The sequence below is a fragment of the Peromyscus leucopus genome, chromosome 13 (assembly GCF_004664715.2).
Source record: "Peromyscus leucopus breed LL Stock chromosome 13, UCI_PerLeu_2.1, whole genome shotgun sequence".
NCBI lineage: Eukaryota > Metazoa > Chordata > Mammalia > Rodentia > Cricetidae > Peromyscus > Peromyscus leucopus.
The window spans coordinates 26,279,034-26,298,493 of NC_051074.1; the positions used below are offsets into that span (position 1 = coordinate 26,279,034).

Genomic DNA, 19,460 nt, shown 5'->3' on the forward strand with positions numbered 1-19,460 from the left:
TAGATGACTAATTATTGATTTGTATTTCTTAATTATACATTACAATTTTAAATAAGCTATACAAACATAATACCTTAAACAACAGTAAAAATATACATACAGTACAACAAAATTAACTTTAAATTTGTATCAATAAACTGAAATCTATACCAATGTAAAACATTTTAAACAAATTATTCTTTAAAAGTAGGTTCAACAATCCACCTTTTTATTCTATCATATCTATACCCTATTTTTCCATGTCATATCCCCCTTTCTTCTTTTAGAAAGATATTGACTACGACCAATAACAATTTGTAACCAACAACCTGAACAAAGACAAACATTCATAATCCAGTTTTGGGGAATGTGGGCATAGTGTTCTAGGCTACTTCCTGCTGATAATCTTATGGGGATCCTGAGAAAATTTGAGATAATGGTCAAGTCCTGGGAAGACTGACTATAACCTTTGTTGATAGCTACCATCTGTTAAGGTTCAGGAGGTCTGGCTTGATCAAACCTGATCCATCTTAACCTGGAACAAATCCATAGCCTCTTGCTTCCTGTGGAAACAAAAGCAGAGGCTCCTTTCCAAAGCAACATATCCTTATATCCAAGTTTTGAAGTCAAGATATCTTTAAATATGCATATACATATTGGTTTAACTGAGTGGCCTTTGCAATCAAGTGTCTTTCTGCAGTTAAAAATATCAAAGACAACACAATCCAGATTCTCTGTGTAATATCCATCTTTACATGGCTTATTTTTTATATTACCTTTACTGTCTCTTTAAAGACTTTATTTTTTAAAGCTATTTATTTATATAACTGTCTATATTCATTTTCTTCTCTCTTCCAAGCCTATGTACATTTTTACATACACTGTAAACCATTTAAAGTCTTATTCCATATGAATCTGCCTTATTGTGAATCTATTGCTTTAAACTACAGTGGTTAGTACTGAAGCAGCAGCCTGACTGCTGACTCCACCCATCTCAGCTGTCCGCTGACTCTGGAACATAGATGTGGGTCTATACTTCTGTCAAAGTAGCATGTAGCCCAGAAATATTTCTTTTTGTCTATACTAGCAAAGGCTAAATCCACCACTCAGCGTAATGTGTGGCTTGAAGACACCTCTGTGTACAGTGACAGGAATCCTCTATGCTGCAGGTCAAGCCGCACACCATGAACCTGCCATAGAGTAGGTCAAGCCCACAGGCTGAAGCTGGCCTGAGAGAGACAACTAGTAAGCTATTTTTAGCTCTGTTTTAGAATCTTTTTTTTTTTAAAGCTTTTTCAGGTTTTAGGTGGAAACTCTTGCCCCACATTTTGGCATCATATGTAGTCATAAAATTTCCTGTGTCCTGGCCTGCTGGCAGTCAGGACAAATCTTTCCCACTTGTGTTCCCCAAGTAAACACACAGAGGCTTATATTAATTATAACTACATGGCCATGGCTCAAGCTTTTTGCTAGCTAGCTCTTATATCTTAAATGAGCCCATAACTATTAATCTATGTATTGCCACATGTTCCGTGGCTTTACCTGCATCCCATTACATGATGCTCCTTGGGCTACCTGCATCCATTACATGGTGCTCCTTGGGCGGCTTACCTGAATCTCTCCCCACCTTCTTCCTGTCTCTCTCTTTGAATTTCCCACCTGCCTCTAAGCTGCCTTGCCATAGACCAAACGGTCTTATTTATCAACCCATTAGAGCAACACATATTCACAGCATACAGAGAGACATTCCCCCATGATAAGCTAAATTAGAAATTAGCTGGAGAACTTCTGAAGGGAGTTGTTTCACATTAGGGAAATTTGGTCTGCTATCAGAGTAATCACTTGGTAAACCAGGGGAAGACACTAAAAAGAGAACAGAAACTAAGTCGATTTAGTTTGTACTTGCACTGGAATAATAGGCATTGATGAATCATTTCCAAAACTCCCATATTTAATATTGAAACTCTGAGTGAATGCCCGAAGCACCTGCTATGGTCTGTGCCAGTTCATTACAGCAGGGGGAGTGTTAATGGCCCTGTAATTTGCAGGGTCAGGGGCAAAATGAAAATACAGGCCCTTTGTTCAGAAAGCAGGTACAAGGGGCCACAAAAGGACTAATATACAAGCCTTTCTTCTGCCAGCTCCCTTGATATATCAGATTGGCACCATATCATTTTGTGTTTTTCTAAGTGAAAACAAAAGTCAACAGCGTAAATTATTGGCATGAATTTTATACCATTTGCCTTTGTATGGTGCAATGCATGTATAACACCTAATATTCTCTTACAGAATCATAAATATGTCCATGTTTTAATCTCATGGGCCATGTATATGTGTTTTGTTCTTACAACAACAGTGAAAATGCAGCCTAGACCTTCCTCACCTGTCCTTGTGACACTCCCAAATGTGTGAACATTCTCAAATCTACCTTCCACTGGCTTACTTAAGAGTAGACTGGTTGCAAGAAAAAAGAATCATGCATCCTTTTTCTCCCCTTTGCTCAATTTTCCCATCATCTTCAGTCTGTGGTTGGATGAAACAAGGAAAGTATATGATAGGAAGAAGGTATCACAGGCCTATTTCTCAGAATGCTATTGCCCTCTTCCTAATTTGAGGGAATTCTGGTCTCCAATGAGAGCAGGCTCCTTTGGGCTAGCAGTTTCTGTGCTTGGTCATAGATACAACAGACTTGCTCAGCTCCCCCCACTGAATCTCACTCACCTCCATTGGATGCCCATCAGATGCCCCATACTGCAGAGTGAATGTGAAGCAAGGCAGTAAGGGATGGCTACAGACATGTGTAGTATGTAACCTAGCACAGTCCAGTCCTACTGGTGTTTGCCCAATGCACTGGTTTACTTTAAATGAAGTGCGAGCCTTTTTAAACCGACAGGATACACATCCTGGAAGCCAGCCTCACTTTGATGTTTCTTATCCACACTTGAAGAATCGCTTAGCAATTTGGTTTGCAAACCAAAACTAAAAACTAGATGGACTTTCTTTTTTATTGCATGATCTAACACTGACTCGGACAGATGAGAATTCACAAAATGCAGAAATTATCTGAAGTTTTTGTTGTTCCAGAAGGGACAGGCTGAGGGGACCACCAGGCAAATAGGTAATTTAATATGTCTTCAAGCAAACCTATTTTTTTGTGGACTTTATTGTAAAATGCAAGTGAAATTTTTAGATAAAATATAAGATTTTCAAGATATGATGCTATTATTCTATAAAAGAGGCACTTGACTGAAAACAAACTTAAGAGAAATTATCTGAGGATCAGGACAGTTATGAAGGGAGAAAAAAGACCCAAGGACTAGTCCTACATTTGTCATTGATTAATTGTGGCCTAAGAAATGTGGTTTCATCTTTGTAGTCTCAAAGACTTCACCTGTAAAGAAGACTTGAACATAGACAGATTCTAGTTTAGTATTTATTCAGTGAAAGAGGTATTTATACCACAGAAACCACTAGAAGACAATGTAGACAGCATCTATAAGACACAGGTATGGGAAAAAATTTATCAAGAAGTATTCTAGTTGCCCAGGAAGAAGGCCAGTAATTTGACAACCGGGACCTCATGAAATGACAATGCTTCTGTACAGCAAAGGATTATAGTCTTTTAAAGAATTCTTGTCAGGGCTGTTAGAGACTGTGACCTTAGGCACATATATGTTCTTGGACTGTTATTAGATCTATAGTTATATTGTTCATCTCTCGCATAGTTCACATTTGGTATCATAAATGTCAATTGATCATTGTTAAATGAAGTACATGTACATCAGAGACTATCAAATAAACAACACATGCATTTAAAGAGATATGGGAGTGAGCAAGATTTAGTAGAAGTTGGAAAACTTTTCAGATTCCTAGACTAATTTCTTTTATTTTTCCTTAGATTTTTGTTCACCTCTTGTCTAAAGTAAAATTCACTTAGCTCCCTATAAATTGCATTTATGATTTATTGAATCCTGTTACTAATTTACCAGCAGATTATTTTCCTCATGTTTTAAAAAGAACCGACAAAATGTAAAATAGAGCTTTTTGTTATGACTTGTAGAAGTTTTTCACAGATAAACTCAATTATTAAATAACTCAAAAAATTAAATAAGTGCCTAAAATAAAGAAATTAATGTTCATGAGCTCCTGTGCACACAAAATATGATGCTTTGCATGCATTGTTTGCCTCTCTATATAATCATCTTCGGTGAGTAAAAAGAATATTACCAGTTTCCTGTGCTAATTGCATTACAAACCTAGCCCATACCTGCCTCCCTCATTCCAGGGTCAGGTACCCCACCACCTCCATGACAAGCCGACTAGGCACTGACGTGCCAGTTTACCACTTCATCCTACTTGTTATGTCTTTGCTGCTTACTCAACTCCACTAAAATGAAAGGTCCCCTGGTGTGTTTCCACATTCTAGCAGTGTCTGGGGTATGATAATACATCTTTGTGGAATGGTGTAGGTGAGTGAATGCATGAGTGGGCGAGGGGTGAGCGTATGTATTAGCCTGAGGTCCGTCAACAGGTATTCCTGAGAGACCTCGTTACTCTGGCAAGTGAGAGAGCCTGTAGGAGACAGTGGGACTGAGGAAGTTCTTCAGCTGGGCCTCCTTGATCTCTTCAGAAATACATTTTACTAAAATACAGGCATTCCATAAAATCTAATGCATATACAGATTGCATTTCCCCTTCCATACCCTCAGGCAATATTTTTAAATAACCTTTTTAAAAACTGGAAATGATCGGCTTACAGAGTAACTTCTGCGAAATGAATGGGTATGAGGCATACTAGTTTAAACTCTGACACCAGAGTTAACGAAAAAAAAATCCACTGAGTAATCCAGAAAATTAATTTTAAAACAATGTAATAGACTTTGTTGCAGAAATATCCCACAGATATTTCAGTGCAGGGAAATCACAAGAAAAGACATGGAGAAGAAGTGGGAGACATATGATCGCAGGAGTTTCTTCTACTGACTCCTACAGTCTGTCTTCTGCAATCTTTCTCCACAGTCCACCAATATTTGTAGTCTCTGCCTGTAGGGGACAAGGTGACAAAGTCCTGCCCATCACTTTTTAAACCTGACCCAGGCTGCAATTATTTATTACTTGCATACTCATTTGATGATAGGTTTTGCTTGCTTTGTTTTGCTTTGTTTTTCCCCTGTTTGGTCTTTTGAGTGAGTTTCCAGATGAAGCCCAGGCTAGCCTGAAATGTGCTCTCTGTCCCGCCTCAGTCTTCTCAGTGCTTGTGTTACAAGCTGATGCCACCATGCCTACTGTGGCCACAGTGTCCTTGTCCTCTTTGGGTGAGCCGCTCTTCCTGGCCCAACTGACAATGGCCAGGAGCAAGTAATGTCCAAACAACTGACAGATGGTGCCCTTGATGAGAGAATTACCAGTATTGGGTAGACCCCAGAGAAGGGAGTTTGGCAAACATCCCCCAAACTAGCTATATCTAGAAAAAGGACACTGTAATAATGCAAGATGAACCACTGAAGCAAACAAGTGATGTTAAAATTCCAGTAAATATGTGTAAAGTCAATATAGATATCAACGAGAAAAATCTACGTGGATCTTCTAACTATAGTTGTTCTTTTGCTCTTCTTTTTCTAGAATATAGGGGCTAAATATTGCTACTGAACCAAAACAATATTTTTTGGAGGGAGGGGGGAAATAGGGCTTCTTGGGGTAGCAAAAAGGTGAACGTACCAGAGAAACAGTTCTGCGTTCTAGGCTGAGTTCTGTCCACAAGCAGCAAATGCCTGGAGCGAGTCAGTCCTCTGGGCTCTTTCCTCATCTGTATAATGAAGGTGGTGAAGAACCAGCAGCATGCCTGGGAGCAGCATGCCTGGTGGTGGAATCAACTGGGGGCACTTTCAAAGTCCGCAAATGTCATAGTTAGGATGGCCAAGCACAGCAAGGAATGATGGCATGTGCCTGCAGCCCCAGCTACCCAGGGGACTGACACAGAGGGTGATTGAGCTCAGGAGTTCAAGGCCAGCTGGGTAACATAATAATATGCTGTCTCAAACTATTTGACTAAAAGTGAAATTCCACAACTCTGTAATTTGCATTTTAAGATTTCCAGGTCACAATGATAGGCAACTATATTTGGGATCCACTACACTTTACATGAGTAAGCATTTAAGATCCCTTTTACTGTTCAAAACAGATGTTTACCTAATAATTTTGTAACTTTTACGATGATCTGTTTGTAATGAAACTTATTTTTTGTTCATATTCTGGTATCTTTTTTAAGGAATTACATCATCTCTCTACTTTTTAAATCAACAGCACTATTTAGTTGAATATTTAGACTCTATTTAGTACAAAATAAAGTCTCCATAAATATTCATGAATAGATAAGCAGTCGAGCTCGTTGTTTTAAAAATCAGAATTTATTCATTATCTTTTAAGTTTAGTCCTCACATATATGGGAAGACATTTTCCTCAGACTTTGATTTCCTGGAACATTGAGAATACACAGGATAATAGTTCATAAATCAAGGCTTCAAGTCTTTAAATCAAAACTTATAATGGAGTCTGATTTTGTCTTCTCTAGGATAAAGAAATGCAATATATATGATTCATTATATTCCCAGGGTGCTTTGTCAAGTTCTGTGTAAATAATCAGGGTGGTTGTGTTACTATTGATCTCGATTGCCACTACCAACAGTTTTGCTAATACTTGTCAGCTTGGCCAGCCTCAAAATAATAATAAGATGATGTCATCTATGATCTTTTTGACTATCTAGTGTTCATTTTGGAAATGAAAGCCCAATGTTACTTGGTAGCTGGCTCCTAGACAGAAGCCCTGGCATATAGTTTTGCCTTTGGCAATTCTGAAAAAAATAATCAAAACAGATCACCTCCACGACCCTAAATCCCTGTTCTGAAGTATGAAGTCTCTGTTAAAGGACTCTTATAATAATTAGATTAAAACAGTAGTCTCATTGCGAATCTGGCTACATTTCTTATTGCTTAAATTTACTTTCCCCATTCTCTTCTAAAAAAAAAAAAAAACTCCTATATGCTACCAAGGCATACAGAATTATTTTGCTTTGAACAACAACAAACAGGAGCAGCCATTGGTGTCCCCTAGCTCTTTTGAAACATCAGGTCATTTGTGTGGTGAGCCCTGCCTTCTGCGACCTGGACAGAGGAGAATCACGGCTCCACACAGCATGTGATATGATCTCAGGCAACCTCCCTCCTCCCACGATGTGGCCCAGATATGATTTCTGTTTTGTCAGAGTCTAAGAAAGCATCCTTGGCAATCCTGTAAATGGCTCGGCTTAGGCATCACCAAGCCCACGGTGGCATACTGAGGAATAGTATGCCATGTTGGACCCTGCTGTGAAGTCAAAGAGACCACAGTGGGAATAACGACCATTTCTACTCCCTTTTCACCACAGCTGGTTAGTTGTGGTATTAATAAAACATGTAGTTGCCAGGAAATGACTGCAGTCTCATGCATATGCTGTACCTTATTTGCTGTACCTTATTTTCGATATTTGTACCTTATTACTTTTTAAAGATTTATATTTATAATGTGCAGTTGCGTGTGTTGCAGGGGTGGGGGACAGTTCTGTGTGTATGAGTGCAGGTGCCTGCAGAGGCCAGAGGGATCAGATCCCTGGAGCTAGTATTACAGACGGCTATCAGTCTTCAGATGTGGGAGGTACACTGGGAACTGAAGTCAGGCCATCTACAAAAGCAGGATGTGCTTTTAACCACTGAGTCATCTCTTCCCACCTCTCTTTATTACTTTTTAAAGAGAATATAAGTGATAGTTATGGACAAGCATTTTGTAGAATATCAGATCTGTTTATAATGATGGCAGAATTTTTTTTTTATTTTCTGGTTGATTTGATTTTCTGAGGTGCATTAAAAAATATCATCACAAGAACCACCACGTAGATTTCCTATGCAGCTCTGCGTCTCACATCATTGGATTTAATGGCTGCTGGTGTCATTTTTAGGAGATCAGTCCTCAGTGTGTTTCGGTTTCAAATGAGTCATCGGGTCTAATTATTGCATTTGTTATCTTTCAGAGCAGTCGAACATCACATATCAAGAGTGACATCTGGTTAACAATATCAACAACAGCAGCAACCTGAAGCTTGGATCTCCTGTGCTGGAAGCAGGAAAAATGGAAGAATGATCATCAAAGGTAGAACCTCATCCCCTTATATCACCCCCTTCTACAATGTCCGCTTAAGATGCACTGTATGAAGAAACTTTTCTCTTTTAATAGCGTAATATATTTCTACCTTACAATTCCAGAGCTATTTATAGACTGCTGAATTTAAAGTCTATGTTTAACTCCTTGGTTTCCTGTACAGATTTTGACCAAGATGTTCACATGTGTGGTAATCATTGTTGTCAATGTGGAAAGTCAGGTCAGGCAAATGTGGTTTCCAGGGGTCTCAGGGCAAAAATACTGGATGTGAGGTTAATTGTCGAATGGGAGAAATAGATGACATGGCATCCACTTTCAATTTTCTTTTCATGCTGTATAAATGCACACTTACTAGCCCAGGCATGTCCACTGTGATCTAAGTCTGGTAAGGAAGGCAGTGGAAATGCTGAAGCCCGGGGCCCGATCTCCATTCTCTTCCTTTCATCCTGTGCTCTGTTAGGAGGGAAAGAAAGACTGTAGAATGTCTGAGTTAAGTGCATTGCATGAGTAAGAGCAGATCAGAAGGGTTAATAGTGCTGAGTATACTAGTGAGCTACCTTCCTGTTTTGGTTACTTGTGCAACAAAGACCAGGACTTTGAAAAAGGCTGTTCACTGGGAAGATGATCTCACAAATCAAGATGGGGAATGGCTGGGCCTTCTTACTAGTACATGATGTAATGTTCCGCCAAGGCAGGAGGATAATAAGATTGAGTCTAGACTGAATGACATAGTAAGATCTGTCTCGAAAAAATAAAATGAAATAATGAAATAGACAGAAGCGTAGAGTGAGTCAGTGTGGGTAAGAACACAGGTGGGCTAACAAATCTGCCCCGGGAGTCATGGGAACTTAACTCTTCCCCCTCCTCCCATGGAGGTTTGGATGCTGTCTGGGAGTTTCGCCTGAAATGGGTACAGTAGGAGTATCACTCACTCTCTGGGACTTCCACTGAGGGCATGAACTGCCCCGTAGTTCCAGACTGTTAGCAGCACCTGAGGCAAGAGGCAGAAGATCTAGTTATCCATGGAGACTGACATTATAAAGGCAAAGAAAATCCAGTGAGGAGCAGAAACGTCTATCCCCAAAAGCTGTGGCTGTATTAGCAAGTGGTCCAGAGGTCAGTATTCAGCCAATCACAGACTTGGTTATACCCCCTTTTGCTTGATTTTGAAACTGGTCATTATTCTCCCAAGTGGAGCATCGGGGATGAAAGTGCTTCATGTTTTCAAGTCCTGTCCAAGTACATGGAGCCAAGGTGAGCTGTTTCCAAATGAGCTATTACCAATAGAGCTGTGCCTGAAATGAGAAGTGCATCTTGGCATACAGTGGTTTTTGTTTTGTTTTTTTGTTGTTGTTGTTGTTGTTTGTTTGTTTTTTAAGAAAAAATACACATTAGGTTTCAAAGTGTGGTGAGCATTTTAGGAAGAGTTACAAAGTATAACATAATAACATTTAATAGTACTTTCGCAGTTACTTACTGGGTATTGTTCAGTTTGAGGAGAGTGTTCAGGCAATTATATTCTCTCTCTCTTTCTCTCTCTCTCTCTCTCTCTCTCTCTCTCTCTCTCTCTCTCTCTCTCTCTCTCGGGAATCAGTTCTCTCTCATTCTGTCATATTTAGTATAAAGGGGCCATCTCACAGCCCCTTGCTCCTTACTTTTTTTTAACATTAGAATGTTAAACAATAAAATAAAGTTGGAGAAAAACAGTGTTTTATTATAATCTGTAAAATAACACTAGATGTTGTGACTAGAAAGGAGCAGCCATTAAATATATCACAAGCAGACCATAGCAAACATCGCAACTATTGCAATGATACCAGGGATGTCAGGGAAATTGTAGCAGATGGCCAGGCAGAAATACTGAAAGAGGAAACAAATCCAGACCCTGAGTTATTAAAGACTTCACCGATGGTAGGTAGGCATGCTCAGAACGAATCTTATCCTAAGCACAAGATGCAAACAGAGTGAATGTCCCCCAGAGACTGTGAGACTTGGCAAATTCTGCCTCCTTACTGAGGTTACAATCACCTCTCCCTGGGTTTCTGCTCTATAGTTTCCTGAGTCTTCTGAAGTGAAAGTTCTGATTACATTGGGTTTTAGCTCAGATTCACCACGTCATTGTCATACAAACGGCTAAGTCAGAAATGTAAAACCTGCCACTCAGTTTACCAACTTATTTTTCTTTGTTGACGTCACTCCCCCCTGGTCTCACCTAGAAAGTAGTATCTGTGGTTTGTAAAGCCTCCATTGGCTTGTGGTTGTTAAGCATAGATGAGTGCAGATGAGGTCCAGATGCTCATTTTTAACAAGCTTTGAGAGGAGGCTAACCTGTTTGTCCTAAGACCTGACTTGGAACAGCTCTAAAAATAGAATGATCCAGGATAGTGCTATAATGATCATGCTACAGTTGGAGCTAGACAGAGAATGGACTTCCTTGCCAGCTCACACTGTGGAGAGTTGTATTAGCTTCAGACAGGATCTGAGTCATGGGATGGATTGGCATTTAATAACTGGGCATGGTGGTCCATGCCTTTAATCTCAATACTCGAGGTGCAGTGGCAGGTGGGTCTCCTAGTTCAAAGCCAAGCTGGTCTACATAGAGTGTTCCAAGCCAGGAGCCAGTGCTACAAAGTGAGAAATTGACTCAAAAATGAAAATACATGAGATTACTTTTCTAAACGATTGATTTATATTTATTTTATGTGTATGAGTGTGTGCCTGCTGATGATACATTTTTGCACCTTATCAGTGCAGTGCCCATGGAGGCCAGAAGAGGGTGTCATATCCCCTGGAACTGGAGTTATAGATAGTTGTAAGCAGCTAGGTGGGTGATAGGAACCAAACCCAGGTCTTCTGCAAGAGCAGTAAGCTCCCTTAACCTCTGAGCTGTTGCTCCAACCCTGAAAGAAGATCTTAATATCATAAAATTTTGAATAATAAGTTCACAGATATATTTTCTGTCCCCTACTGCATATTATAAAGACTTTGGAGATTCAAAAATACTGAATGTATGGATGAATGGATGGGTGGATGGATGGATGGATGAATGGATGGATGGATGGATGGATGGATGGATGGATGGATGGATGGATGGATGGATGGATGGACTCAGCAACAAGTGACTTCTTACAAAGAAATCTCTGTGACATATTATACAGAGAAAGACAGGTTTCCTTTGCTTGGAATCTTCTTTATAAAGGATACTCAACACAGAGGGTATGTTAATAGAGGATGAGCTCTGTCTATTCAGAGCCTAAGCTGCTGGGTATCCCCAGCTCTTTAATAAGCACGGCTCTTCATGAAAGATTTTTTGCTATCTGGTTGAATACAATGAGAGAAATGTCATTTTTATCAAGACAAATTGTACATTTTACTTTATGAAAGAGCCACTGGATGTGTGAGACCGGGAAATCACATCAATTTAATAAATTCCTTTGTAAATGTGTCTTCCTTGAGTTTCAATTTTGCAGCTGCGGCATGGTCTGAATGTTTATTCACACCAAGGACAAAAGCGCTTTCTGGTTTCTTGCATTGAAATGTGTTCATGATCAACGTTGCATGTTTTCTCCCTGCATCTTTATCTGCATTTTTCAGACTGTGATTGGCTTGGTAAATTTATTCCACTTTGTTTGCTAAAGTAACTGTCTGTACTGTCTATTTTCTGCCCTCTCTTTGACTTATTCTAGATAGTGGGCCTAAAACCTACTTTCAAAGCTCAGTGTGAATTTTATTCTGGAAGTTTTAAAACATATTTTTGTTCCTATATATTCTATTGTGCATTAAACTTGAAAATAGACCCAGTAATTTAATTGGAAATAATTTCAATTAAAATTGAAAATGCTTACAATTACATATTATCATACTTAACCATAGTGGATGATGAACACGAATTTTTGAAAATGTATCTTTAAAAGTGTATTTCATAATTCATTTTAGTAGTGGAAAAAATAGTAATTTCATTTTATGTCATCCCTAATGTTAAAGCTTAAAAGTTAATTAAAGTGTAAAAATACTAACTTCAGCTTTGTTATTTCACGGGTGTGTTAACCTGGCAGAGTCCCAGATTTGTTCTCTCAATTAGAAATAGGAGAGTTTAGGGCAGTGCTGGGGGATGCCCCATTGGTTAAATTGCTTGCCACATAAACATGAGGCCCAGAATTCAAATCTCTACAATCTATGCAAAGCTAGACAAAGTGGCCCATTAACTGCACACAGTTGGAGATAAGAGTGTAAAAGGCAAGGTTTAAGATTTAAAAAGACCTGAGTTCAACACTCAACTTTTTCACTTACCACATGGCTACCCTTAGAAAATATTCCATTTTACATACTTAAATATCTCTACCTGTATGTTGAGTTCTGTATTTCATTATTACTATTATAATTGTGGTTATGATTATTACTTGTAAGGTTGTTTTGAAAACCAGGGATAATATTTAAAAAAAGAAGAAGAAAACAGAACTTGGTGGGAGCTAAACATGCATAGTTTTAACAGCCTGTTCAGATCTCAAAGCTGAGTAAACCCTAAGTAAGGCTTCAGGGATGAGTTAATGTTTCATTCTCTTCCATGGGGCTAAGGACAGTTTTGCTTGAGACTTTAAAAGATGAACACAGCTTATAAAAATGTATCCATAATTTAGTTGTGTGAGTCTTGAGAGGCTAATGTAAGAATCCAACACACATTTTCATGTAGAAGGGATGTCTCTGACCATTCCCACTGCTAGTGAGTAAAGGGAGAAAGCCATAGCCTTTACCTCAAGAGTGATTCCTTCATTGGGACATAGAGGTGCTGTCTCAACACTTGGTAGGCCAACACAGAAGGATCAGGAGTCCAAGGCCAGTCAGGGCTACCTAGCAAGTTCCAGACCAAACAGAGCTCCTTAGAAGAGACCCTACATTCCCCTCCATCCACTCCCTAAAAGAAAACAAAGGACTCCTTCATCTTTGAGTATAAAGTCTGCAAGTTGCCTCCTATGTTCTCTCTTGTAATCTACCTACACCTTTGGGAAAAACTAACCTAGAGGTTCTACAAATCACCGAGAATCATCCTAAATAAATGCCCATATGCTTAGAATTTAGATCTGATTACAGTTATACACGCAGTTGTTTCTTTTTTATTTCGCAAAATAAAAAGTTCATTTTCATAGCCAATTTGCCAGATGCAGCTCCATCTCCAGAAGCAAAAGAAATCAAATTTTGGTCAATAGAAGATTCATTTGCTGAAACATCCGTGCTCATGTTGAACATGTTTCTGTTTTCCTGGTGTTCTTGAGGTTGAATTGTCACTCCGACATAGGATAGCCCTAATACTTTGTCATCAGAAATTCAGAGTGGCCTACTTAACAGACAACAAATGAAGCTTTGTTGTAATATTTCAACCTCAGCACAGGTTGGTTTTTTTTTTTTTCAATTTCAGTATCCTATAAATTTGCTGTAAGTGAATGTTTGAAGGTAAATCTTACTGTTTAGTCATCTGTCCCTTTTTATGTCAGGAATAATTTAGAAGCTGAAAACCACTGTGCTCTCTGAAGAGATTGATTGATCCAGACAGTTGTAAGAAACTAAAATCTAATTATGGGATGTTGTGCATTATGTTTGTCATGTCTCTGACATCAATATGAAAATCCCACTGATGAGGATGCCTCAAGGTTTATAGGATAAAGATAGATAGTAGATAGACAGTAGATAGATAGGCAGATTGATAGATTAAAACATGTAGATGATCCACAGATAAATGATAAATAAATAGAATGAGGGAGATAGAGCATAGAAAGATAACAGATACAGTGTGTGATTTAAATGGTGATATTATTTATTTAAACAACCTAATATTGCCCACTAGAGTAGCTTTTTCACTATACCAATTATTCATGATCTATAAAGGCATTATATTATATGACTGGATAATTTGTTTTTAAACAAACTATAATAGACTTTATTGCAGTTCAATGCTTATAGGTCTTTGCTTACCTGTGAGAATACACAGAAACCAGGCTCATTGCATACCATGGATACAACATGCCAAGAATAATCAGAAAAAAAGAAAACAGGTTTGCTGGCAGAATTTATTTCATTTTTGTGTATCCTCAGCATATGCTAGGGATTTCCCCCCAACCGACCATATTCATTAAAAGCTAAATTTGGATAAATGGTGTTACTATGCTAAATAACTAACTTAAGCACTGGCATTTCTTACCCTTCCAATGCAATCTGGGAACTGAAAAATCAAATCACCTACAATTTGGACAAAACTTAGTTTGGATCTGCAGGGTACATCTCTCTGACATTTCAAATAATTGGAAACTTTTTTAGACAATTTCTGTGCTGCCCTGGCTGTCCTTGAACTCCCTATGTAGATAAGCCTAGCCTGCAACTGATGATTGGTATGGGAGAACCAAGGTTCTGCATTTTATAAGAAAGCTGGCCGGGCGGTGGTGGTGCACACCTTTAATCCCAGCACTCGGGAGGCAGAGGCAGGTGGATCTCTGTGAGTTCAAGGCCAGCCTGGTCTACAGAGTGAGTTCCAGGAAAGGTGCAAAGCTACACAGAGAAACCCTGTCTCGAAGAAAGAGAGAGAGAGAGAGAGAGAGAGAGAGAGAGAGAGAGAGAGAGAGAGAGAGAAAGAAAGAAAGAAAGAAAGAAAGAAAGAAAGAAAGAAAGAAAGAAAGAAAGAAAGAAAGAAAGAAAGAAAGAAAGAAAGAAAGCTGACTGAGCAGGAACAGAGGAAGGAAGCCAGTATACAGCATTCCTCCATGGTCTCTGCTTCAGTTCCTGTCCCTGAGGGTCCTGCCTTGAGTTCCCTTGAAGAGGGACTGTAACGAGTAAGCTGAAATAAGTCCTGTTCTCCCTAAGTTGCTTTTGCCCATGGTGCTTATTACAGCAACAGAAAATTGACTAGACACAATGTGGGAGTCAGTTAGGTTTCCAGCTGCACTACTGAATGTCCATGTAAGGGCTGGGGTTTGCTCCTGCAGACGGTTGATAGTGACGTCGGTGATGCTGCTGCTGACTCTATCCAGACCCGCAGAAGAGTCCTCATTTAGAGCGGGGGTGCTTTGCTCTCCAGGAGCGTGTCCCATGGACTGACAAGGACAGCATATTGCCGGTGTCACCCATGTTTTCAGCAGTGTCCTTCCTCTAATTATGTCACCTAGGAAACATCCATTGCCCTGGCAAGACCCCTTTCCTGTTCAGACTCCTTGGGTCCTAAGTAATAAGAGATCCAAGAACTTTGACCTGCCATGTAGAGTGGTGCTTCTTCGTTAGGCATTCATTTAAATATTCTTTGGGAACCAACAAATGTTACACATAAGAAGGTATTTCATGAGGGATTTGAGAAAGGTTTCAAAAATTTTGAACCATTTTCATTTAAGAAACATTACCAGTAAGTAACATAGACATTGGTTTAAAAAAAAAAAAATACCCTTTTTGGACTTCAAAATTACTGCTTCTTTTTAAGTATATGATCATCATTTTTCACTTAAACCTGTTTCTAGCTGTGGAAATGGGTTTTTGTTGTTATTGTTGTTTTGTTTTGTTTTTATAATTTAATTTAATTTTACATATCAGCCATGGATTCCCCTGTCCTCCCCCTTCCTACTCCAACCCCACTCCCTAACCCCCATCCCCACCCCGCCTTCCTCCCAGCCCACCCCCATTCCCATCTCCAGCAGGGCAAAAACTCCCCTGGGGATTCAGCTCAACCTGGTAGATTCAGTCCAGGCAAGTCCAGTCCCCTCCTCCCAGGCTGAGCAAAGTGTCCCTACATAAGCCCCAGGTTCGGAAATGGGGTTTTTAATTAAAATATTATTACTTCATTTCCCCCTTTCCATTTCCTCCCTTCAACCTCTTCCACAACCCTCCTCTCTCCCTCTTAAATAAATGGCCTCTTTCTTTTTTTTCATTATTTATTTATTTACTTATTTATGTATCTAATGCACATTGATGTTTTGTCTGCATGTATGTCTGGGTGAGGGTGTTAGACCCCTTGGAACTAGAGTAACAGACAGTTGTGAGCTGACATATGGGTGCTGGGCTTTGAACCCAGATCCCCTGGAAGAGCAGCCAGTGCTCTTCACCACTGAGCCATCTCTCCAGCCCTGGCCTCTTTTCTTTAATTGTTACTGTTACTCAGTCAGAGGTTCATCCCCGGAAATGATTAATTCTTCCTTTCTTAATAGTCCTTGGATATCTGTCATTCTGTATATGGGGGTGGGGCGCCATGAGATTTCTCCCTCCCACAATAGCATGTCTGTTGGTATTGTTCTTGATCAGGTCTTGTTTAGGCAACCATATGGTTGAGGTATGGTTGGTGTAGTGTCCATGTCATTTCTTGGAGACAAAACCTCACAGCAGGCTTCCTGGTCCTCTGTCTCTTAAAATCTTGCCACCCGCTCTTCATCTATGTTCCCTGAGCCTAGATGCAAGGGCTGGACACTCCATGGTCAGCTGTTCTCTGCTTTCGAACAGTTGGGGTTTTCTGTAATGGTCCTCATCTGCTACAAAGAGAAGCTTCTTTGATAAGGACTGAGAGATACACTTATCCATTGGCTTAAGGATAAGCATTTAGAATTCCATTTAGGAGTTATTCTGGTCTGGTAAATTGATGGCAGTGGGTTTTCCTCTAAGATCCATGACTTCACAAGCCCTAGGGAGTTCGCTAGGTTTCTAGTTTCAGGAATGATCTTCTATTGATGGATGATGGATCTTAAGTCCAACTACATGGTTGTTGTTTGCAGCCAAGATATGGGTACTACTATTGCATCTTTTGGGATATCTTACAATGCTAGTTATTGTTGCAGTTCATAGACATCATAGCTGGGTACAACTGTTGGTTGCTTTCTTCTTGCTTGCATAGAACCTGTCTGGGTGATAAAAATTAGTCCTCTAGGAGGAGGCTTTCACATCATATCCAGCTCAAATCCTCTGAGTCCTTGTATGAAGTATGTGGTGTCTTCAACAATAAGGACTTACCTTCAACTTCTGGAAGGAAACCAAGGACAGCAGCAATAGCCTATGTTGTTCTAGGAATTTCTTGGGCAGCCCTGATAAACAACCCAAAAGGTGATTTCTCATGCCTGGTACTGGGGTTTTTGGTAGCTAGTCTATGGCTCTTGGGAGCCATTATCAGCTCAAATGGCATAACTCAATTTAAACTATACATATATGTGTTTTCACTTCTATGTATTATATATAATTTTAGGTAAATTAAAATAATATGATTTCTTATGGCCCTTTCAAACATCCTTAGTGCTGTTTTCCCCTCCTCTTCCTCTCTTTCCCCTTTCAGTATAACCTTTCCTAGTTCCATCCATTTACCTCCAAATCTCATTTTTCTTTACAGTTGAATAGTATTCCACTGTGTATATGACCACATTTTCATTATCCATTTGGCAGTCAAAGGACATTGAGTTGTTGCCATTCCCAATTAGCTGTGGAAATTTTTTGTAATTGTGATATGAAAGAAGGTGATTTAGGCAGGAATACTGAAGTTCTGAGGCCTAATGGGATATGAAAAGGAAGGCAAGACCTAGCCCAGCTGCCCATCCCACAAGACAAATAGTCGAAGCAGAGAGTTGAGTCCTGACCTCAGGGAAAGATCATCCTGTAGGGGAATGGAGATGGAAATACCTGGGTGGATACAAAGATGCACAGAGATGGAGTATTTTGTGGAATGTAGGGTGAAAAGAGTTTATAGGCTGAAAAGGAAGTTTGAGAATCAGGATGGGGATTTCATTTTACTTTATTATTGGGATGCTAATGATTGAGTCTAGAGCTTTGAATGTGCTGTCTCTGAGCTACATCCCAATCCACAAACTAGGAATTTCAACTAATATGATCTTATCATAAATTTAAGCTTGGAAAGTTCTGTCTTTCAAAGGTGGCATCTATCTTCTAAATTGTATAATTATTAATTGCAAAACTCGGTGACCCTAACTGATCTGTTTGAAGGATCACTGCTGTTTCAAAGTTAGAATATTGGGATCACTGTTAACTTGTCCCTTATTTCAGTCCCACCTTCTTCTCAGGCCATCACTAGGTCTTGTTTATGTTTTCTGGTCCACTCAGACCCCTCCCCCTGTCAGCCTCTGGATCAGATCCCTTCCTCATGCCTCAGCCACTTCATAAATACCCTATCTGGGCCTCCTGGTAGGCTCTCTCCACAGTTTCATTTTGCAAGCTGTTTTTGTATAAACCTCTCCCAAATACCAGTGCAGAGATGTCACTTTAATTTTAACTAGTACACAAAGATAGGAAAGCTTAACATACATCTGGGGTCACATGCAACATGTGATGTGTGTGTGTGTGTGTGTGTGTGTGTGTGTGTGTGTGTGTGTGTGTGTACATTGCGTAATGTCAAAATCAGGTTAAATGCATTTATATTTTCAGTCACCTGTCATGTCTGTGGTAAAATTATTTTAAGTCCTTCTAGATATTTTGAAACGTACACCATGTAATCATTATTTGTCATCACTGCTCTATGCAGTGATACCCTAGAGGCTTTTGCTTCCATCTGGTTGTAATTTAGTGCCTGGTGATCAACCTCTTCCCCTGACTCACCTCCTCTTTGTAGCTCTGAGATCAATGTCATTATATTGCATATATGGGCAAGACCCTGTGGATCTCCTCTTGTGCCTTTTTTCCCCTACTTAGTGATCTCTAGGTACATCCAATTGTCATAAATAACATGGTTTAATATTTTTTATGAATGAATGATATTCCATTGAGTTCAAGGACCACATTTTTAATGTATTCATCATTTGATAGACAGGTGCATTGTTTTCATTTCCCAGCTATTACGAATAGAGCTGCAATGAATGCGAGCCCACATATCTACTTAACATAATTATTTCCTTTATTATATATGCCCAGTGATGGGATGGTGTATTTGTAACAGTAGTATTTGCCTAATTCTTATGTGTCAGATACTATGCTAAGTGTTCTGTTTCCCTTTGTCTTTGTGACAGATTCAGACAGTAGGTGCTGTGACCATTCCTGTTTTACAAATGCAAAAAACTGGTCTTGAGAGAGTTTTAGAAAATGTAACCTAACTAGGAAAGTTTAACTCCAAAACCTAAACCAGTAGCATTATGTCACAAGATTGTATGTCTGAGTATAAGAGACAATGACGACCCGACTCCAAGAGATACATCTGGGTAGATTATAATGGACTGTGAAAGGTTCAATTAATTATCCTCAATGGGCAAACATTTACTCAGGAATTTCAAAGATAGGACTAGGAAAACATGTGGCTAGATTCTTTTTTACCAAGTAGTTCTTCTGATCAACGTAT

At 39.4% G+C, this 19,460-nt stretch overlaps 1 protein-coding gene across 1 annotated transcript in view; it reads left to right on the forward strand.

Annotated features, from left to right (window-relative positions):
* Nucleotides 1-19,460, forward strand: part of Dlgap1 (DLG associated protein 1) — an 833,520-nt gene that overhangs the window by 299,218 nt on the left and 514,842 nt on the right. The window contains 1 exon segment of the mRNA XM_028874057.2: nucleotides 8,043-8,161. The gene's annotated coding sequence lies outside the window, so the exon portion shown is untranslated.